Source organism: Myripristis murdjan, chromosome 14, assembly GCF_902150065.1.
Source record: "Myripristis murdjan chromosome 14, fMyrMur1.1, whole genome shotgun sequence".
Classification (NCBI taxonomy): Eukaryota; Metazoa; Chordata; class Actinopteri; order Holocentriformes; family Holocentridae; genus Myripristis; species Myripristis murdjan.
Window position 1 is genome coordinate 33,131,193 of NC_043993.1, and position 20,104 is coordinate 33,151,296.

Sequence of the window (20,104 nt, forward strand, 5' to 3'; positions counted from 1 at the left end):
TTCTGAGATTGAAGTCAGAATCCAAAGAAAAAAGTCAGAATTCTGAGATTAAGGTCAACATTTTGATAAAAAAATAAACTCATCTCAGAATTTTGCCTTCAGTCTCAGAAATCTGACAATTTCCTTCCTCATAATTCTCAGATTCATCTCAGAACTCTGATTATTCCTTTGACGTGGCCCTAATCTGCTTCAATACATTTTTTTTTTGCGCTTTAGATGAGAGTATTGCTACTCTTGCATGCCACTCCTCCTCTAAAATAACCCAACAAACACCACATTTTCTTTGCTTTTGAGTATAAATACCCTCGAAAAAGGTGTTTGGAGCTGTGTTGGTCACGGATTCAGACTGACGTGCACATTCGCAGGGAGATTTGAAGTCGTCTTCATCTCACTTTTAAACAGATTAGATGAGAAAAAAAAAAACAAACATCTGTGTTATGTCACCAAAAACTCTTTTCCATGAGAGAAACACTGGGTTAAGCAGAATAAGAGTGATAAAAAGAAGAAAAAAGAAAGAAAGTAAATAAACATGTAAAAGGATTCTGTGGGTAAAAGAAAAATAAAATATAAGCAAAAAGAAGACAAGGTTGATGTATTTAAGTACTGTTAGGTGCCATTTAAAGTGTGTTTTTCCACTTTTTTTAAGAAGCTAAACAGGTAATAAGCTCAGCTCTAATGGGTTTAATGGGTGTTTGTATATGAAGTAAGACTTAAAGGAAAAATCCACCCAAACACAGACACTTCAAAAACAGCTACGGGCGAATGTACCTTAGCATGAGCTCATTTTGTCTGCTTTGGCGGGGTGTTTTTTTTTTTTTTTCTTATTCCTGTGCATGAGTGTAGGCAACAATATGTCACAGTGAGTTATTTCCAGCGCAGCCACGGCGTGCGGGGCACATCGAGTAACACGGCACAACATTTCAGCGATTTCCAACATCCAACAGTAAACATCGGCTTTTTTTGGTGTCAGTCCCTCCGAATCAGAAAGTGAAGTGAAGTCTTTCTAGGGCCGCCATTTACCGTGACATCCAAACAGTCATACGGGGAGAAATCCATCACACGGGGAGGGAAGAGCTGCCAGATCCTCCACCGACACGAGCCGGCAGCTGCTGTTTTCACTAACAGGTAATTCTCGCTTTCTCCTGACTGCAAAAACTTGCTCTCTTACTATTACTACTGCTCTCACTATCAGCACCACTATCATTACTGCCCCCCCACCAACACCACACTTTCATGTAAAACCAGCAGCTGCATGCAACAAGTTCTCTGTGGGACGGCCAGAGTCATTATGGGAAATGTAGGAAACCACTGAGTAAAAGTTGAAGAGCAAAAAAAACACTACTATCTGTATATTTCATTTTCCATATTTATTATTTCATCGGTATATCTTACATTTCTTACATTTCAACACTTAAACACCTCATATTCTTAGGCTACTTTATTGTATGTACTTAGCCCTCATTGTCTTTAGTGTATATATTTTGCATATTTAGTCTCTATTGTATATACTTTTAATTTTAATGTTAATTTTTTTTTTTAATTTAATTTTATTATTTTTTTTAAATTTTATTTTATTTTATGTTTTTATTGATGATGCTGCTGTAACGTGTGAATTTCCCAGTTTGGGTTCAATAAAGTATACCTATCTACCTATCTATCTATCTATCTATCTAATATTATATTTCTGTTAAAAGCATAAATAGAATTAAAAATGTGGTTCTAAAAGGTTTTATTTATTTATTGCTCACTCCAGCGAGTTAATGCGGCCAGTGAGGTATGTTAGCTGTACGCTCTGTACTGGCTTAAAGTTAATGTAATATGCTAACAAGCTAGCGAGCGGCTAGTATGGAAGGCCTTTTGTTAGTGTCTGCCCGATTCTCCTTTTAATACTTTATTGGTCTCTTAATCCTTTTAACATTTTATTGATCCTTTAATCTTTCTTCTTTCTCCTCTGTAGCACTTTGAGATTGTTTAATGTAAAGTGCGTTACAAATAAAATTTATTATTATTATTATTATTATTATTATTAATACGGTTAACAGCACTCATGATAATTAAATGATAGACCATTTATGTTGCAGTGAACGTTTACATGTTGTATGAACAATTTTTCTGTAAGAATAAGGGCTTATAGCTGTGAAGATTTGATGGTTTGACTATTTGTATTTTGTGTTTTTATTCAGTTCTCACGGCATGACAAAGCATGATGTGAAAATAAATGCCCGTTAAAAACCAAGAATGCCTTGTGTCCGTGATTCAACTCTGGGGAGTTACAAGTATGGTTGCAAAATTCTGAATTTTCAAAGCTGGAAACTTTCCATGGGAATGAACAAGAGTCTACTGCACATTATAGCAGGACGACTGAAGCCACAAGCCCATGGACGTCCACATGATCTTACTGAGGTAAATATATTTGATCTGTGGTATTAAAGTTTAAAGTTTATTTTATTCAACATTCATGTTTTTTGCAGCAAATAAATCAAAGTCAAAAATGTTTGTAGTTTGTAAACACGTCTGCTTATGACAAAACAAACTTTTCGAAACTCTCCGGTTTAGCTTCCCATGGAAAGTTTCCGGAAATTTAATCTAATCTAATCACGAAAAAAAAAAACCCCTGGAGTAAACTGAGCGTCACAAATCACAGACTGATGATGCTGAATTTCCATCTAAAGCAGCGGCTACACTCGTTAGCAGAGTTCGTTTTAGTTTAACTCGCTGTAGCATCTGGCAGAACGTTATTGGACGAAACAAAACGGCCGGACCAATCGGCATCCTCTGAGGCCCTGTGGGCGGGGCTTAAGGTCATCACAAACTGAACCGGCAAACAGAAACCACAGGTCCTCAATGTGGATTTTGCTTACAAAAACGCAAAGACCAACTTGCTAACAAGCGAGCAATTTCCTCACCGATGCGATTAGTGACTTTCACCGTCACAGTTAGCGTAGTTTTTTTTTTTTTTTTTTTTTAGCGTAGTTTATTTAGCTTAGGCGCCGTCAAACTACGTCATACGGTTTGTTCATCGAGGGCTGGACGGGATGGACAAAATCTTTTACCACGTGATGGCTCATAAGGATATATATATACTGTATATATATATATATCACGATACAGTATGCTTTCCATGAATTTGATGAATTAGGAACAAAATACGCTAATTCTGTGGCGCTCTTTCATTTTCATCTCTTCCCCTGTTATGTAGTTTTGCACCTCGTCACGCTCCTCCATCTTTGTTTCTTACTCGAGCCCACGTGTAGTAACGGTGACGCGACAGAAAATGACAAAGGAACATTTCTATCGACGGACAATTTTCTCGTCCCACCATGCACATCGTCACATCGCACAGCCTGTCCATCACTGTGTTATTATTCCAATCACCTGCTATGTATTTTTGTAAACGCCTGTTGCTTCTCCAAACAGCCGGAGCCGCACGGCGAAATGAACACAAGGCTGCAAAGTACGGAAAATGCATTTCGTTATTTCCAGGTCTGCATATCACCTGTTTCTGCATTTTTGCGATTAGACTGTAATGATTAGTGTAGTTAGATGGCACTGTCCCTTTGTTTGGGCGTGCAGTTGCTGAAAATCTGATGTTAATCATAACTTTAGCATTTCCATACGTAATTTGGAAAATTAGGTCTGGAGAAACTGCGTCAGAACACTGTGAAAACGGTAACTTTTAATCTTTTCTCGATCTTCAGATTTCAGTTTCAGTTTGTTTTATACAAGTCGGTGCATCTGGGGAAACAAAAAAAAAATCATCCTGATGTTCAGTCTTGCCATCAGGATGTAGCGACGGTGCTGTTCCTGTCATTCTTTACTACAGTAAAAAAAAAAAAAAAGAAAAAGAAACTGGTCTACCAGCATGCAAACAAAAACTGCATGAAAATAAGCAACGCATTTCTGTGTGCTGTCCTGGATAAATGTCGCACCAGTCCACACACACACACACACACACGCACAAGCGCACGCACATGCACGCACGCGCGCACACGCACACACAAAGGAACACAAATCCATACTAGCCACAGGCTCCTCTCCAATCTATTTTCTGCTCAGCTGGTTTTAAATGAAGTTATTATGACTCATTAAAATGCCCGCAAGCTTGTGGAAGTCGGCCAATTACGATTTAAATTTAGCCTCCTGCTCTCACAACCTTATCTCCCCCCTGTACAACCCACCTCTCATCATTGGCACCACATTTTTTGGGGGGGGGGGGGGAGAGCTGCTTTTAATGCAGCCAGAGCCTCCTCCCTGTTCTCTCCCACACACACACACACACACACTTGCAACTGCCTGTATACCAACACATAACCCCCCCCTGCCCCATGCACAAAGTAAAATAACATTAGATAAGATGAAACTTTAATGACGCCTGTAAATATCTTGTGCGTGTCCCAGCAAATAGCAGCCCGGGAACAGATAAAGAAGACAAACAGAGTGAAAACAATGAAATATCAAACGGGGATTATGTGAGGGGTGCAATCGACACATTAACATATCTTCTCAGGCTGCGTTTCGGGACTGAACCGCCGCATCTTTTTTTACGTAAGCAAACGTACGCGTCCAAAAAAACAACACCGTCCATATTTGGCGTGTATTCGCAGGAATGGACGATCTTATCGGTGCAAACGTGTTGTAAGAGCTAATCACGTCGTAAAAGGAAACAATGGTTATGTTACAGTTAATGATTAATATTGTCTGTTGCGGTCCAGATAAGCGCCGAGTGACGGATTAACAATCGGCTCTGCCCTGCTGCCGTCGCCATGCCCCGAGAGCGTCTGAAGGACCCTTCGCCTAAAAAAAGACGATCCCAGAATACCTGGAGACTAGACACAGCAATTCCACCTGATCCTTCTTTAGCCCCCTTGAGCAATGCTCACAATTCTGCCAGTAAGAGCCCCCCCCCCCAACACACACACACACACACACACACACACACACACACACACACACAGACACATGCACACACCCCGACCTCATTCAACATCACACAGCAGAGCAAACAAATGTCTGCAGCTTGTGCATCTTCTCCCTCCCTTTGAGTAGCGGTGAGTGGTGTGTGTGTGTGCAGTGCATGTTTGTGTATGTGGCAGACGTGTGTGTGTGTGTGCTTGCCGCTGGTGCACGTGTAACATGTTTACATGTGTGTGTGTGTGTGTGTGTGTCTTCTACTATATCACTCGCATTTCCAGGAGAGCAAATTAATTGGCAGCCTTTTGCAATAATTGACTTTTACCACGTACACACACACACGCACACACACACGCACACGCACACATGCATCAAGCATACACGGCAAGCTCTCTCTCTCTCTCTCTCTCTCTCTCTCACACACACACACACACACACACACACATGCTGCTCTCTGACAACAAAGCTGCTGGGAGGAGGGAGGGATGATGAAGCGAATCCAAAATTCAATCGACTGTGTTCTTGTTTTTGAGCAGAAGGCACACAGTGTACTGTACTGTGAGAGGCCATAAAACTCTCTCTCTCTCTCTCTCTCTCTCCACCAAAAAAAAAAAAAAAAAAACAGCCTTTGGTAGAGGCAGCCGTTTCAGCAATCACCCTCCATCAAAACACTTTGTCTCGCATACAAAAATAAGACCTGGCATCAGAGCGGAATACCAAATCAGGCCCATTAGGGGAGCACGGGGGCACTTGCTACTTAGCAACCAAAGGGATTTAAAGCTGCAATATCCCGGTAATAAAAGGGATAAGATCAAGTCCTCGTTTTTTCCCTTCTTGTCTGAAAATAGAGAGGGGTAAAAAGCCAACTTTGAGCCTTCGCCGTCTAAGTTTTGACAGACGAGACAGGTTTTGGAGCTAACGTGCCACAGGAGCTGGCACTGCCCACCTCATTAACATACGACACAGAAATACAGAAATAAATAAATGTGGAAATGTAGAAATACAGAAATAAATGTAGGAATAAATAAATAAATGTAGAAATAAAAGAAGGAATAAATAAATGAGTAAATGTAGAAATAAATAAAAGTATAAATAAATAAATGTAAAAATAAATATATAAATACATAAATAAATAAATAAATAAATAAATGTATGAATAAAAACAGAAATAAATAAATAAATACATGTCGAAATATTTATTAATTTAATTATTTATGCATTTATATATTTATATGTGTATTTATTTATTTATTCATTTATTTATTGTTTTGTCATTTTTCGTCCTTCATAGTGATCTGATTACAAAAAAACAAAAAAAAAACACCACCTTGCTGTATACGTTTGACCAAAGTGCTCGGAGGCTCGGTGACATTCAGCATGAAGCGTTCCACGTTGTGAAATGAGGGCGCCGCTTTTGTGCGAGGTGATTGCTAATTGAGGCATTTTTGAATATCCGTCGCTCAATTACCTGCGTCTTCTGCGGATTCTGGCGGCAGAGGAATGCAAAAAAAACCGCCATCGCTTTTAATTACGGCGGCGGACGGGACTGGCAAGCAGCGAGTCGTGCGGAATCATCAGTGCAAATCCACGCGATGATCTAATGGTCCTTGATCTCGCTTTTTTTTTTGAGTTTTTACTTTTATGATTCTCGCTTTGCCTGCATTGATTTTTGCTCTTAATGTGGATTGTATCTTTTTTTTCCATTCATTTAATCCTCCCACAAACAGCTTTGCAACAGCGTTTCAAAAACGGCTATGAAAATAATGATAACCGCTATGATGAAATAAATCACAGCTGACAACTCACTACTTACCATAACTTCATTTCATTTGAATAACTTCTATTTAGACACGGTGCAAAAGCTCTTTTTTTTTTTTTTTTTTTTTTGGCTACGCATCATTTTTGCATTAATTGCATTAATTTTCAGATAGTGCTCTAATTACTGTAAACAAACCAGACCAGCTCAGTGAGGATCCACAGCCTCTGAGGGGCCTCTGCACTGCATTGTGGGTCACCAGGTCTGGACAAAATCTGCTGGACTGATTTACGGCACAAAACAGAAAGAAAGGCTGACGGGACCAAAAACAAATCACCTGTTTATCATCTTCAGGAATGGGCAGGAAACAACAGGGTTTATGGGAAACGTGGTCCTAATTTGGATAAAACAACCGCACTAACAAATCCACGCGTGTGAGACAGAGGCTGCCAATGACCACACACTGCAAAAATGCAAAATATTACCAAGATTATTTGTCTTATTTCAAGTCAAAAATGTCTTATTTCTATTGGCAAAATTTGCCAGTTGGAAAAAGTGAAAATTCACTTGAAATAAGTAGAAATTAGCTAGAAACAACAAACAAATTTTGCCAATGAAACAAGCAAATTTTCACTTGTTTCAAGCAAATTTTCACTTGAAACGAGAGACAATTGTCTAAAAACAAGTTACTTCTGAGGTGATCGTGTCTTATTTTAAGTGTAATGAGATATTTTGACTAGTAATAACACATTTTTGACTTGAAATAAGACAAATAATCTTGGTAAGATTTTGAGTTTTTGCAGTGTAAAAGGACAGTTGATCCATTTTGACAATTTCATGATAATATGGTGATGTTAATTCACTCACTCACTCAATTTTGAATAATGTCATATTATTTTATTCCCCTCCTTGCTGTCATGTAGGACAGTCGTGGTGTTACCTTCCTCTCAGTGTTACTGAGTGCTGGATACTGGCTGGATGCTCCAAATGCTAACTGTTAGCCTCACGCCACTGAAAATGACTTCCCCCCGGCTAACACTGTTGAAAAATATCCGCTTTAATCCACTCAAAAGTTGAACATCAACTTCCAGGTGACGCTTTCCGAAACTCAAGTGCACAAACGACAAATGGCTGCAAAAATCACATCATCGAAGTCAAGCGATGACAACTTGGGTGGATTAAAGAGGTTATTTTTGAGAATGTTAGCCGGGGGGAAGTCTACCTCAATGGCAGGAGGCTAACAGTTAGCATTTGGAGCATCCAGCCAGACTACTGTCCTACATGACAGCTAAGGTGGGGAGTAAAATAATGGATGAACTCTTCAATTACAATTAATTTGGCGGTGTTACACAATGCCACACATCGTCCCTTTAAATATCAGTGTTTTGCTGAAAATGGACGATCAGACAGAGAGGCTGATGACAAATCTCCCGGCATGAGCAGCGACAGCAAACACACAGAGCCGCTCGCTCTCTTCCAGGAAGGCGGCGGCTACAGGTGTCGGGCACAATCGCACGCGGCAAAACGACACTCGAGGCCATTTTGCCGTTTGGTTCGGGTGGTGCTCGTGCTCCTGGGGGCCGTCCGCCTCGACACGGCTCGTCCCCATCACCCGGAGCGCCGGCCTTCAACATCGTGTTCGGCCTGGCCATCTCTCTCTCTCTCTCTCTCTCTCTCTGCTTCCTTTTTTTTTTTTTTTTTTTTTTTTTTTTCAAAACACCGCCGTTTCCTAGAAGCTGGTGGCGCAGGTACATTGAGTTCCTGCTAAAGAGCACAGCTGCTGCGACGAACGCTGTTTCCAATGAAGTCACATTCGCCGAGGATGGAGGTCTAACAAGTTCTCTGCAGCCCCCCTCCACCTCCCTCCTCCCTCCTCCCTCCTCCTCCTCCTTCCCCCCTTCCTCTGTCTCTGTGAGGGGAAATAAACGTAATATTTCGCTCGGTCCGGCGGACAGAAGAGGTGCTGCGGTGTTACGTTACGGGCCGACCCCCCCGCCCCCCCGCCGCCGCCTCGTCCGCCGCGCATGTAATGTAATGCAGCTGAGATTTATCCAAGCGCTATAATCCCCACGTTGCTTTAAAACAGTAAATCAACAGGTCAGGGGAAGTATTACAAGAACAGGAGCGGAAAAAGGCGGGGGGGGGAGGAAGAGGAGGAGGAGCGGGGGGGGGGGGCTTTAAAGTGCTGGAAAGGAGTTACATTATGCTACCAAACCAGAAGCTACCGCCGTTTATCCAGCCTGTCTGTCATCCTGCTGTAATGTACCCAGGGAAACAGCAGGGGTGTGTGTTATGTGTGTTATGTGTGTTATGCATGTGTGTGTGTGTGTGTGCATGTGGTGGCAGGATGTCAGCTGTAGTGAAAAATGTACATGAAAATCGCTTAACACTCAGGGCCATACTTTTCTTGTACTATTTTTTTCCCCCTACTACTTGCTTTTAATAGCTGCCCCCCCTCCTCCTCCCATTTCCCCTCCCAAGAGTCTCCTGTCTTTCTCTTCACTCACACACACACACACACACACAGAGAGACACACACTCACATTTAGGAATTTGTGGCCTGGAAGGCAGTCAAGTTTCATTAATTTCTGGGTTTGGGTACAGTACAGTGTGTTCCTGGACTCACATCTGCGAGCGATCATAAATGCTGGAATGCTGGCAGAACATCCAGACCTGCCGGCACAAATATGTCGTCATCAGTGTGAGGGAAGAGCCGGCACGACGCCAAAGCAGCCGACCAGCCGACAGGCCCCGCAGCCCAACACCGCCGAGACGGAGGCGCAGACAAAGAGCGACGGAGGGAAAAGGAGCCCGCCGCCTCGCCGCCGCGCTCATATCCAAAATTCCTCGCATTTTTCTTTGTCTAAACGCTTTGGCCGCGCGCACGGGCTCGGCTCTCCCACACAGACGGGGATGGGATGTCAAGTCAGGTGCACAGATGCTCACACTATATAATATTGAGCCGACATATGTACATACATGCCACCGTGTGGATTTGTCTCTCTCTCTTTTTTTTTTTTTCAGCCCTTTCTTTTGTTTGCTAAATTTGGTTTCATTCATTTAACCTCCATCTGACGGTGCATTTTTTTTTTTTTTTTTTTTTTGGTGTCACTCAATAGGATTAGAAACCCAAATAGACATGAAAACAAATATGCTGGTTCATGGAGGTGGAAGGGCAATATTTTTTGCTGACTTTAAAATGTGTAAGAAGAATAAATATTTTTAAATCTGTGTTGCTCGGTGAAATAAAATCCATCTCTTAAAAGTCATAAAGTTTGTGAAGACTTTGTGAAGACTGGGCTCATGTCTCTGTGTGAGTTTGTTATCCACGTGCACAAAGAACAGCATTTGGTGAGATCACTCCAAAATCGCGTTAAACCGCCCAAATCGGTGCACATGTACACGTCTGACATACTGAACGTTTACTTGCAAATTAGTGGTGGGAGCCATTTTCCCCCAGCGATTTGCAGCAACTGGGTTTTCCTGTCTGCTGAACTCACCAAATCTGCAAATCGGAGCATTTTATGTGAATAATTAAAAAAGAAAAATAAATAAATTTAAAAAAATTATTATTATTATTAAGCTGGCAGCCTAGCTTGTTGGCTAGTCATGTGAGCTGTTTTATCTTAGATTGTACATGACCAAAGAGGAAACAGAATAACATGTCTATAACAGAGGTGTGTTGGCCAACTGGCTTATGACTAATATTCATGCGATTTTCATGCAAAATAATCACAAACACGCACCGACTGCTTTGTTTCAGACGCTGCGTGCTCGGCTACGCGGCACAGCGTTAGCATCTGACCGAGAAAAATAAGAGAGCAACAGGTCATGTGACGTTTCCATCAGTAAGGCAGAGAGAGAGTGTGTGTGCAAATGTGTGTGTGTTTGAATATATAAGCATACTAAATGAAGGTGCAGTAAATGTGTGTGTGTGTATGTTACTGGAGCAACCACAGCAGGTGTGCATTTGTGTGCAGTTTGTCCACGTGCATGTGTGGGTCCGTGTGTGTGTGTGTGTGTGTGTGTGTGTGTGTGTGTGGCATGCTTGCCAACCCTCCTGGTTTTCCCAGGGGACTGCAGATTTTCATGCTGTTCTCCTGCAGTTTCGTTTCTGCTGATTTGCTCTCACACTCCGATCAAACGCGTCGATCTGCCCGCCGATTCCATTTGTTACCAACAGAAACACCAAACATTTTGGTAACACTTTAATTATAAACCATTCATAAACCCAGATTGTTAACCAGGTTGTACATACTTCATAAATCATTACTAAAACAATAACAAACAAGTTTCATACGTCGCTGCAGGCTCACTATTTGGCAAGATCAAGTAAGGAGATCTGAACAGAACAGATGCATTGCAGAATGTGCCAAATAGTGAGCCTTCACTGATGTATGGAAACTGCGTTATAACTTGTTTATTAGTGATATATAAAGTGTTTACGACCTCATTAATAACCTAATTATACCCCAATCATAAAACCTTTATAAGGCTGCTTTTACTGTAAAGGAATGCCTATTTTTTATTTGGATGAGTCAATGAATAAATAAATAACAAATACATAAAAAAAAAAGATTTGCTTTTGACAAAATATGTTTAAATGAGTCATTTTAAGGTCTTAGTAAGCTACAGATAACATTGTGAGATCCAAACACGACTTTACACGAACAGAAAACAGCTTCATTTGTTGAGCATCTGCTTCCATTTGGAACACGCGTCGGCCTCCAGCCTCTAATCTGGTCATTTTTTATCAGTTGTAGGCAAGTGTGAGATGAATTCCCTCCTTTAGCGTCGTTAGTAAGGGCCTCCGAGGTGAAATGACGTGTTGTTTTCAAAATTTGTGTTTTTCAAAATGCGACGGAGTTCCCATGGAAAAAGCAAAGATGCAGTTTTTGCGCTGTATTTTCAAAGTCACCTGCTTATGAAGTCACCAGAATGCCTGCCTACCCTGTTTCTGGATTCTCAAGGTAGGCAAGTATGGTGTGTGTGTGAAAACAGAAAGTTTGGGAAGAGTTTTGGGACCCATCAAAACTACAAATGACGCCTCGCCAGGAAAACCAGAGATACCTGAAAAAGCTGCTGGGCGAGGGCCAGTCCAGGCACAAGTGAAAAAATTAGGTTCCTCGAGGCTCTATCGTCTTTATCCCCCTCCCGAAACCGATTGCATGACTTTACAGTTCACAGCCAAAGCCGGTGCGGAAATGAGCCGCGTCTCTTCGATGGCCGGCGCCAAGCCGCGCGTCTAGAGACACGATCAGCTGTTCGCGGCCGCTGTTGCTCAAGACGTCCGCCGTGGCTGCCAAAGTTTGGCTAAATGTCACCTGAACGCGTCTCATTTGCTTTATTTAGCGCGCGCTCGAGGTGAAAAAGAGAGGGGGGAGTGAGGGGAAAACAGAACAGGTGAGGGGTCTGATTACTGGAGAGCGCCATGTAAATAAAATATGATATCAAGAACAAATAAAGTGCAACGGGCCACCGTTTACTCCAAACGCACAGATAAATCACTGCTTATCGAGATGCACATTACCGAGAAAATCTCCCCCCTCCATCTCAAACAGCTTTAGATTGTGCCCTTTAGCAAGGCACTTAACCCACAACTGCTGTTTACTGCGTAAGCCTGTGTGTATATATAGGGGTCTTGTTAAATAAGGATTGAATTGTTTGTGCTGTTTCATGTCACACACACACACACACACACACACTGCACACCCACACACGCAGCGAGCTAATCCAGTAACTCTTTACTATGTATACGTACTGTAAACAGAGGATTAGGACTCTTAAGCCATAAAGGCACGGAGATGAAAACTTGGTGGTAACGGAGATGGGGAGAGCGGGCGTTCAGGGAGAGTCTTATTAGTAATCTTATTAGACTGCATCGGCTTGCTTTCAAAACAAACTATGAATCATATCAGTCTGGTCTGGTCTGGTTTGGTGTGCAGGAACACACACCACAGCACCGCGCACATGCATGCATACACACACACACACACACGCACACACAGTCGGGCTTGGACTGATATCTGGGACCGATACCGGCGTTTTATTAAATCTGACACGACTGCTGATTGGGTGGCTGTGATGCGGTTTGACTGACTGTTGATCAGGCTGTGCAGAGTCTCTGACCCGAACTGAACCGCCGCAGCATCTTGATCAGACTCCAAGTGGGTCCGTGCGCGATTATGTGTGATGCATCGTCAAACTATCCGTGTTGGCCAATATCAGCTTTAAAAGGAAATATCACACATCATATTCCATGTCATTTCATAATATCATATCAGTCCGGCAAGTAGGCACTGATACTTGGTTGATTGTGAAATTTGGCAATTGTGTTATTTTTTCTGGGAGTGCTTGGTAAAACTAACATCTGTTGGTTTTTTACTCATTGATTTATTTTCTTACGGAACATGTATCTTAAAGGGGTAGTCCACCCATTTTGGAAAATGTGATATTATTTGCCTTTCACCTGGAAAATGTTATGCAGGACAGTAGTGGTGCTGTCTTCCTCTCATTGTTACGGATCAACGCTGGATTAAAGGGGTTATTTTTAAGAGTGTTAGCCGGGGGGAAGTCTCATCTCAATGGCAGGAGGCTAACAGTTAGCATTTGTAGCATCCAGCCAGTATATCCAGCTCTCAGTAACACTGAGAGGAAGACAGCACCACTGCTGTCCTATAGAACAGCTAGGAGGGGGGAAGAGAAAATAATCACGTTCTTCAAAAAAAAAAAAAAAAAAAAAAAAAAAAAAAATGCGTGAACTATCCCTTTAAGAAAGGTTTGCCAGAAAACCTGAGCTTGTTTTGCCAAAAAAAAAAAAAAAAAAAAAAAAAAAAAGAATATTGATATTAGCTGTTATGCAGAGGAAAGACAGCCTCAAACACATATCATTTGCAATTATTCCTCTTTTTAACTCTTAAATGAATATTAATTTTAGGAGATCTTTTGGCATGAATCTGCTGGAGTTCAATAAATAAATATCGGTATTGGCGTTCAAAAGAGCCGTGCCATCCAGGACCTTCCAATGCACCCAAAGGGGGCTGAGTCATGGGTTGCCACCCTGCTCCCACCCCCATCTGCCGGCTCCAACTCCCAGTAAACTCTGCTGTCCTCACCACACAGTGCACGTCAGGCACTCATAAAAAATTAAAAAAAAAAAAAAAAAGCTCATAACAAACAATGTGGCGAGTGGAGAAGAGAGACAGAGCGAGGGAAAAAAAAAAATAAAGAGCTGGCACAAGGTAGACTGTACATACTGTACCCTCAGCGGTGGCAGGCAGCCCAGACTGGCGAGCCGCCAAGTCCTCCATACAACAAGCACCGAGAGAGGGAGAGCCACAGAGACAGACAGACAGAGAGAGAGAGAGAGAGAGAGCGAGAGACACCGAGAGAGAGAGCGGAAAGCGAGGGAGGCAGTGGCATCTGAAATGCTACACACTCACAACACACTGCGCATATCAAAAAGCCCCCCTCTCTTCCTTCCCCTCTCTTTGCTTCATCTGCCTGATATTCTGTTTTGTGAAGACGCTGACTGAAAGGGGGGGGGGGCGGGCGGGCGAGGGGGGGTCGAGGTTGAGGGTTTGGGGACTCGGCGAAGTGTCATCATTACAGAGACAGAGGGGTGGTGGTGTGTGTGTGTGTGTGTGTGTGTGTGTGTGTTGGTGGGGGGGGGGCAGCGATAAAAATCGTGGTGCGTCGTCAGACCAGAAAAAGCCTTGAAAGTCAAACGGTGGAGGTGGAGGGGAAAAAAAAAAAAAACAGAAAAAAAAAAAAAAAACAGAAAAAGAGGTGGGAAAAAAAAAAAAGCTATCAAAGACGCCGTGCCTCGTCGCTGTCTCTTCCCTAACCGTCGCCCCGTCTCGACAGAAGCGCCTGTCTTGCCTTTTACGCCAGACCAAAGCGCCTGTGAATCAACACTGATGTGTGTGTGTGTGTGTGTGTGTGTGTGTGTGAGAGTACAGGTTGATGTTGTGCGTCAAGGCAGCCCCGCTTGGAAGGAGGAAGAAGAAGAAGAAGAGAGAGAGAGAAAAAAAAAAAAAAGAAAAAGTTTGTGCACTTGCTGCCACTGTTGCTAAAAATACACTGCCCACATCTTCTGCTCGGCTGCGTTTGTCGAGGTGGAGTGTGTGTGGCTCTTCCTCGAGTTTTTTTTTGCCTGCGTTCTTTTTTTCCATTTGATCAGCCGACGGTGACAGTTTTCGCTGTTTGCTTTAACTGCAGCAGCAAAATGCACGTCACTGGGTCCAAATTGTACGTTACCGACAGCCTGTTGATATTTTTTTACAGGGCAAATGTCTTACAGATCCATTCAGTTAGTGATGAATTTAATGCAATCTAAACTTAAGAGGCCTCTTGCACTGCAAAAAGTCAAATCTTACTAAGATTATTTGTCTTATTTCAAGTCAAAATGTCTTATTTCTAGTCAAAATATCTCATTACACTTAAAATAAGACATGATCAGCTCAGAAATTACTTGTCTGTAGACGATTTTCACCTGTTTCAAGTGAAAATCTACTTGAAACAAGTGAAAATTAGCTTGAAACAAGAAACAAATTCTGCCAATGGAACAAGCAAATTTTTACTTGTTCACTTGTGTCACAAGTAAAAATTTGCTTGTTCACTTGTGTCACAAGTCACAATTTTCACAATTTTCACTTGAAACAAGTGAAAATTGTCTACAAACAAGTTATTTCTGAGCTGATCATGTCTTATTTGATGAGATATTTTGACTAGAAATAAGACATTTTGACTTGAAATAAGACAAATACTCTTGGTAAGATTTTGACTTTTTGCAGTGTTGATTAAAAAAAAAAAAAACTATCATCTCTCTTTTCTTACTCGTATAATTTTAACTTCATTCTTGCGGTCGCTGCTTTGTTTAAAATGCCGAATGCGTACGCGCTCGCTGCTTTTTCTTTTCTCCCATCTCTTTAGAGACAACACACTCTCATCCGACTTAAGAATAAAACCTAGAGCAGATTTGAGTTTGATGTGTTTGGACATTAAGGGCTGTCAGCGAGCCGCAGTCGGTGAGGTGATGCAAGACTTTCACCGGCGAGCGTCCACAAAAAAGGGTGAGCGCGCTCAAAAAAAGCTCGGTGACAATCATCAAATGTCTGAATTTTAAAAAAAAATCAACTTCATGGAAATTATACATCTCCAGTATCTTGCTTTAGATACATGCTGCATTGCATAACATGGAAATCAACGTTTTCATCAGCCTGTTTTTCCGCCTCCCTCGTGTTGCAGATGGCAGCACATTAACTTTAACTTTCAAACTCGTCAGTAATCATGGAGAATACGCTGCTCCTTCAACTTCCACTGTCTTGTCTCTCTCTCTCTTTGTATTTTTCATGTGGCATCTGTCCATTCAGTCACGTCAGCCGACTTTCTATCTTTTTAATACGCATGGAAATTAGAATGTGTATTTAACAGAATGGATAGTTCAACTTTGCTTTTACATGACAGCAATTACACTGCTGTCATTGCACTGCTCTTGATGCCATTATGGATTTATTGGTCTTTCTCTTCCCTAAGAAATTACTTTTCTCTTAATCACGGCTGCTAATGCAACTGATAATATATTATATAATACTGCTATTGTGCTATATCATTAAACACTGCTTATATTAATGTTACTGCTGGTGTTAATACAGCTGCTACTATCACTATCGCAATTGATGCTGCCATCACTGCTGTAAGTGCTACTTTATGATTGCAACTGCTATTATTACTACTACTATTAGTATTTCTACTGCTACTATTGTGACTACAGTACAACTAGTATTACTAATAATGCTTCTAATAGGGCTTCAACTGCTCCTATGACCGTTACTAATCACATCTCATATCTCTTTTTCTAAGGTTAGCCCTTATTGTATATTTTAGTTTTTAGCCTTTATAGTCTTTATTGTACATATTTAGCCTTTATTCTTTTTATTTAACTTTATTGCATGTTCTACTGTCGCTGCTGGAACACCAGAATTTCCCTGGTTGGGATCAATAAAGTATATCTATCTATCTATCATATCTATCTATCTATCTAGTCTAAGCAGAGTTTGTGCCACCGCAGTAAGGAAACGATCACCGCTGCAAGAGAAACTGTACAACGGAAATAAACATTGTAATTTAGTTTATTAGTTAAAACTAAAACACTGCAGTCCGGTGTTGCACAAGTAATGATTATATTACGGTTTAAAACATTTTCAGCGCTCCAACCTCAACCTGAGTCGTAACTTTGGCCTAAATGGCGACAGATATGGGGCAAATGTAGAAGTGCTGCTAAGAGCACATGGATGACAGAAGAACAGTGTGTGTGTGTGTGCAACATAATGTAGTGGCTGCTTTAGGTTTTGTCTTCAGATTAAATGTGGCTGACTCAGATCCATGTCAGCAGCCAGAGCGTGGCTCTTTAAAGGCTCAGCTCCACTGGAGCATGGAAAGACCTCGAAGCTGCATACACATTTCTGGCGTTTCTTTCCACGGCAACAAGTGTGTGAGTGCAGGATTACCTTGACTCACCCCCGGCTTCCAGCCTGTCGTGAGGACAGTCTGAGTTCATGAGCGGTGTTGCCGCTGCACTGCGCAGCGTGATGTTGCAGAAACAAGGGGCCCGCTCCTGGACAGAAGCTTTAAGGTCGAATATCATATCACCGCTCGCTTATGTAACGCCCGCCGCCTGTCCACCGCCTCCGTGTGTGTGAAAGGAGCGCTCCTTCCTGCGGTTTTTGCAAGTGAGAGCGCGAGCTGCCGGCGCGGTCGGGAAAACGGAGTGTTATTTTAAAATAAACAGCGAATATTTCCTTGAAGCGACTTTTTTTTTGGCCATGCTGAGCTGTGTGCTGAGCCAATTCACCGGCTCAGCGTGAGTCTGTCATTCATCTCTGCCACGAGCGAGCGGCCGCCTCACTCACCAGTGAAGTTTTTGTGAGTTATGAACAAACAAATGAACCTCGCCATTATTGTCTTCTGGAGTCCTAAATTGGCTGTGTGTGTGTGTGTGTGTGTGCGCACGTGTGATTTATTGATGGTGACACTCCACATGTCGCCACACTTCCACCAACTACAACAACAATAACAACAACAACAATGCCAAGATGACTGTGAATTTTCGTCCCTTTGAAAACATACCGGGCAGTGTGTGGGCCGAGCCAACGCATGGATTTAGGATGTGTGTGTGTGTGTGTGCGTGTGTGTTTGTGTGTGTGTATGCAGAGGAGGATGTCCCCTCAGAAGTCCTATGGCTTTTACAGAGTTTCAATAAAGCAGCTGCGTTTAGGGCCTTGGGAGTGAGGAGCTCTTTGAAGCCTATAAAAGATGGTCCATGACATTAAACCAGGACTGTGCTAGGCAGGCCCAGAGCGCCGCGTGTGTGTGTGTGTGAGTGTGTGTGTGTGTGTGTGTGTGTGTGTGTGTGTGAGGGAAGGTGGGTGGGTGGCTGAGGAGGGTTACAGTGTCAGCCTGGGCCAATTAATGTAGCCTGTGTTTTGACTTATATGGCTTTTAGACCTGTGATGTCGCGGAGGTGCAGGGTGAGTGTGTGTGTGTGTGTGTGTGTGTGTGTGTGTCGATGTGCAGGTAAACTCTGTGCATGTCGCTGCTAACAGAGCTCGTTAAGCGCCCGCCCACTTAAATGACCACAACAAGCCACTGCTACCACCTTAACTCACACATTCAAAGGGATCTCTCTCTCTTACCTAATTAGGGCTAGGATAAGGAAAATATCACATTTTCTTAGTATTATTTTGTATGAAAACGGGACGATGCGAAAAATAGCACTGTTGGATAGGGAAACTAAATTAACAGCATTACACTGCAAAAACGCAAAATCTTACCAAGATTATTTGTCTTATTTCAAGTCAAAAATGTCTTATTACTAGTCAAAATATCTCATTACACTTAAAATAAGACATGAACACCTCAGAAGTAAATAGTTTTTAGACAATTTTCACTTGTTTCAAGTGAAAATTCACTTGAAACAAGTGAAAATTTGCTTGTTTCATTGGCAAAATTTGCCAGTGGAAAAAGTGAAAATTCACTTGAAATAAGTGAAAATTAGCTAGAAACAAGAAACAAATTTTGCCAAAGAAACAAGCAAATTTTCACTTGAAACAAGAGACAATTGTCTAAAAACAAGTTACTTCTGAGGTGATCATGTCTTATTTTAAGTGTAATGAGATATTAATAATTTAATTCTATTTTCTACACAATCAATCAATTAATCAATCAAAAGGGAACCACACTTTAATTTCATTATTCAACCTGTTGTATAATGACAAATAAACTTCCTTGTATCCTTGTATCCTTGTATATTTTGACTAGTAATAAGACATTTTTGACTTGAAATAAGACAAATAATCTTGGTAAGATTTTGAGTTTTTGCAGTGTGTGATGCTGATGGAGAAGAGGCGGCCTTCATTCCTGCATTATCACGGGCTCACTCTGCCAACGTTAACTCGGCTAATATTGACTTGGCTAACGTTACTTCTGCAACACGAGCTCTGTCACTGTGTCTGTGGGGAGGGGAAAAAAAAACAAAAAAACAAAAAAACACCCCCCAAGCTTCACAGAGTCATGAGTCAAACTGGAGATGTGTTGAGCAGACAGGTTGTCCATTAACGTTGCTGATAGAGATATATTTAAGAATTCACTTGCACCAGAATAGCATTACAGCGGTCCCTCGTTTATCGCGGGAGTTACGTTCTAAAAATAACCCGCACTAGGCGACATCCGCGAAGTCGTCAGCTTTATTGTTTACAATTATTATAGATGTTTTAAGGCTGTAAAACCCCTCACTACACACTTTATACACTTTTCTCAGACAGGCATTAACATTTTCTCACTTTTCTCTCTTGTTTAAACTCTCAAAGTTCAAACCTTCGTAGAAAAAATAAGTCCAGTATTATAGAATGAACACATTCTGTACTGTACAGGAGACATGCCACAGAGGAGATTGATTGACAATACAGTCTACAGTCCCTTAGCCAATCAGGACGCAGAACACAATGCGCTTTAAAAAAAAAAAAAAAAAAAAAAAAAGAAAAAAGAATGCAAAATTGCACAAAAAAAAATCCGCGAAACTGCGAGGCCGCGAAAGGTGAACTGCGTTATAGCGAGGGACAACTGTACTGATAATAAAACTAAAATTAAAATAAATAACATAAATATGAATGAAATAAGTTAAATACGAATAAAAATTTGCACATTTTCACTTTTCTTGTAAAAAAAAAAAAAAAAAAAAAAAAATTTGCACTAAAAATAATCCGCGAAACTGCGAGGCCGCGAAAGGTGAACCGCGTTACAGCGAGGGACGTCTGTACTTGATTTTGTTGTGGCGCCTCCCCACGGCAAAATCAATAAATAGAGCGAATACGGCGATAATATCCACAACATGCAGAATTTGGAATAGCTGCGTAATAACTGCACAGCGTTCCAGCC

The 20,104-nt window shown here is 41.7% G+C and overlaps 1 protein-coding gene across 5 annotated transcripts in view; it reads right to left on the minus strand.

Annotated features, from left to right (window-relative positions):
• The window catches only part of zbtb16a (zinc finger and BTB domain containing 16a), a 198,524-nt gene that overhangs the window by 106,430 nt on the left and 71,990 nt on the right, over positions 1-20,104 (minus strand). The gene's annotated exons all lie outside the window — the stretch shown is intronic.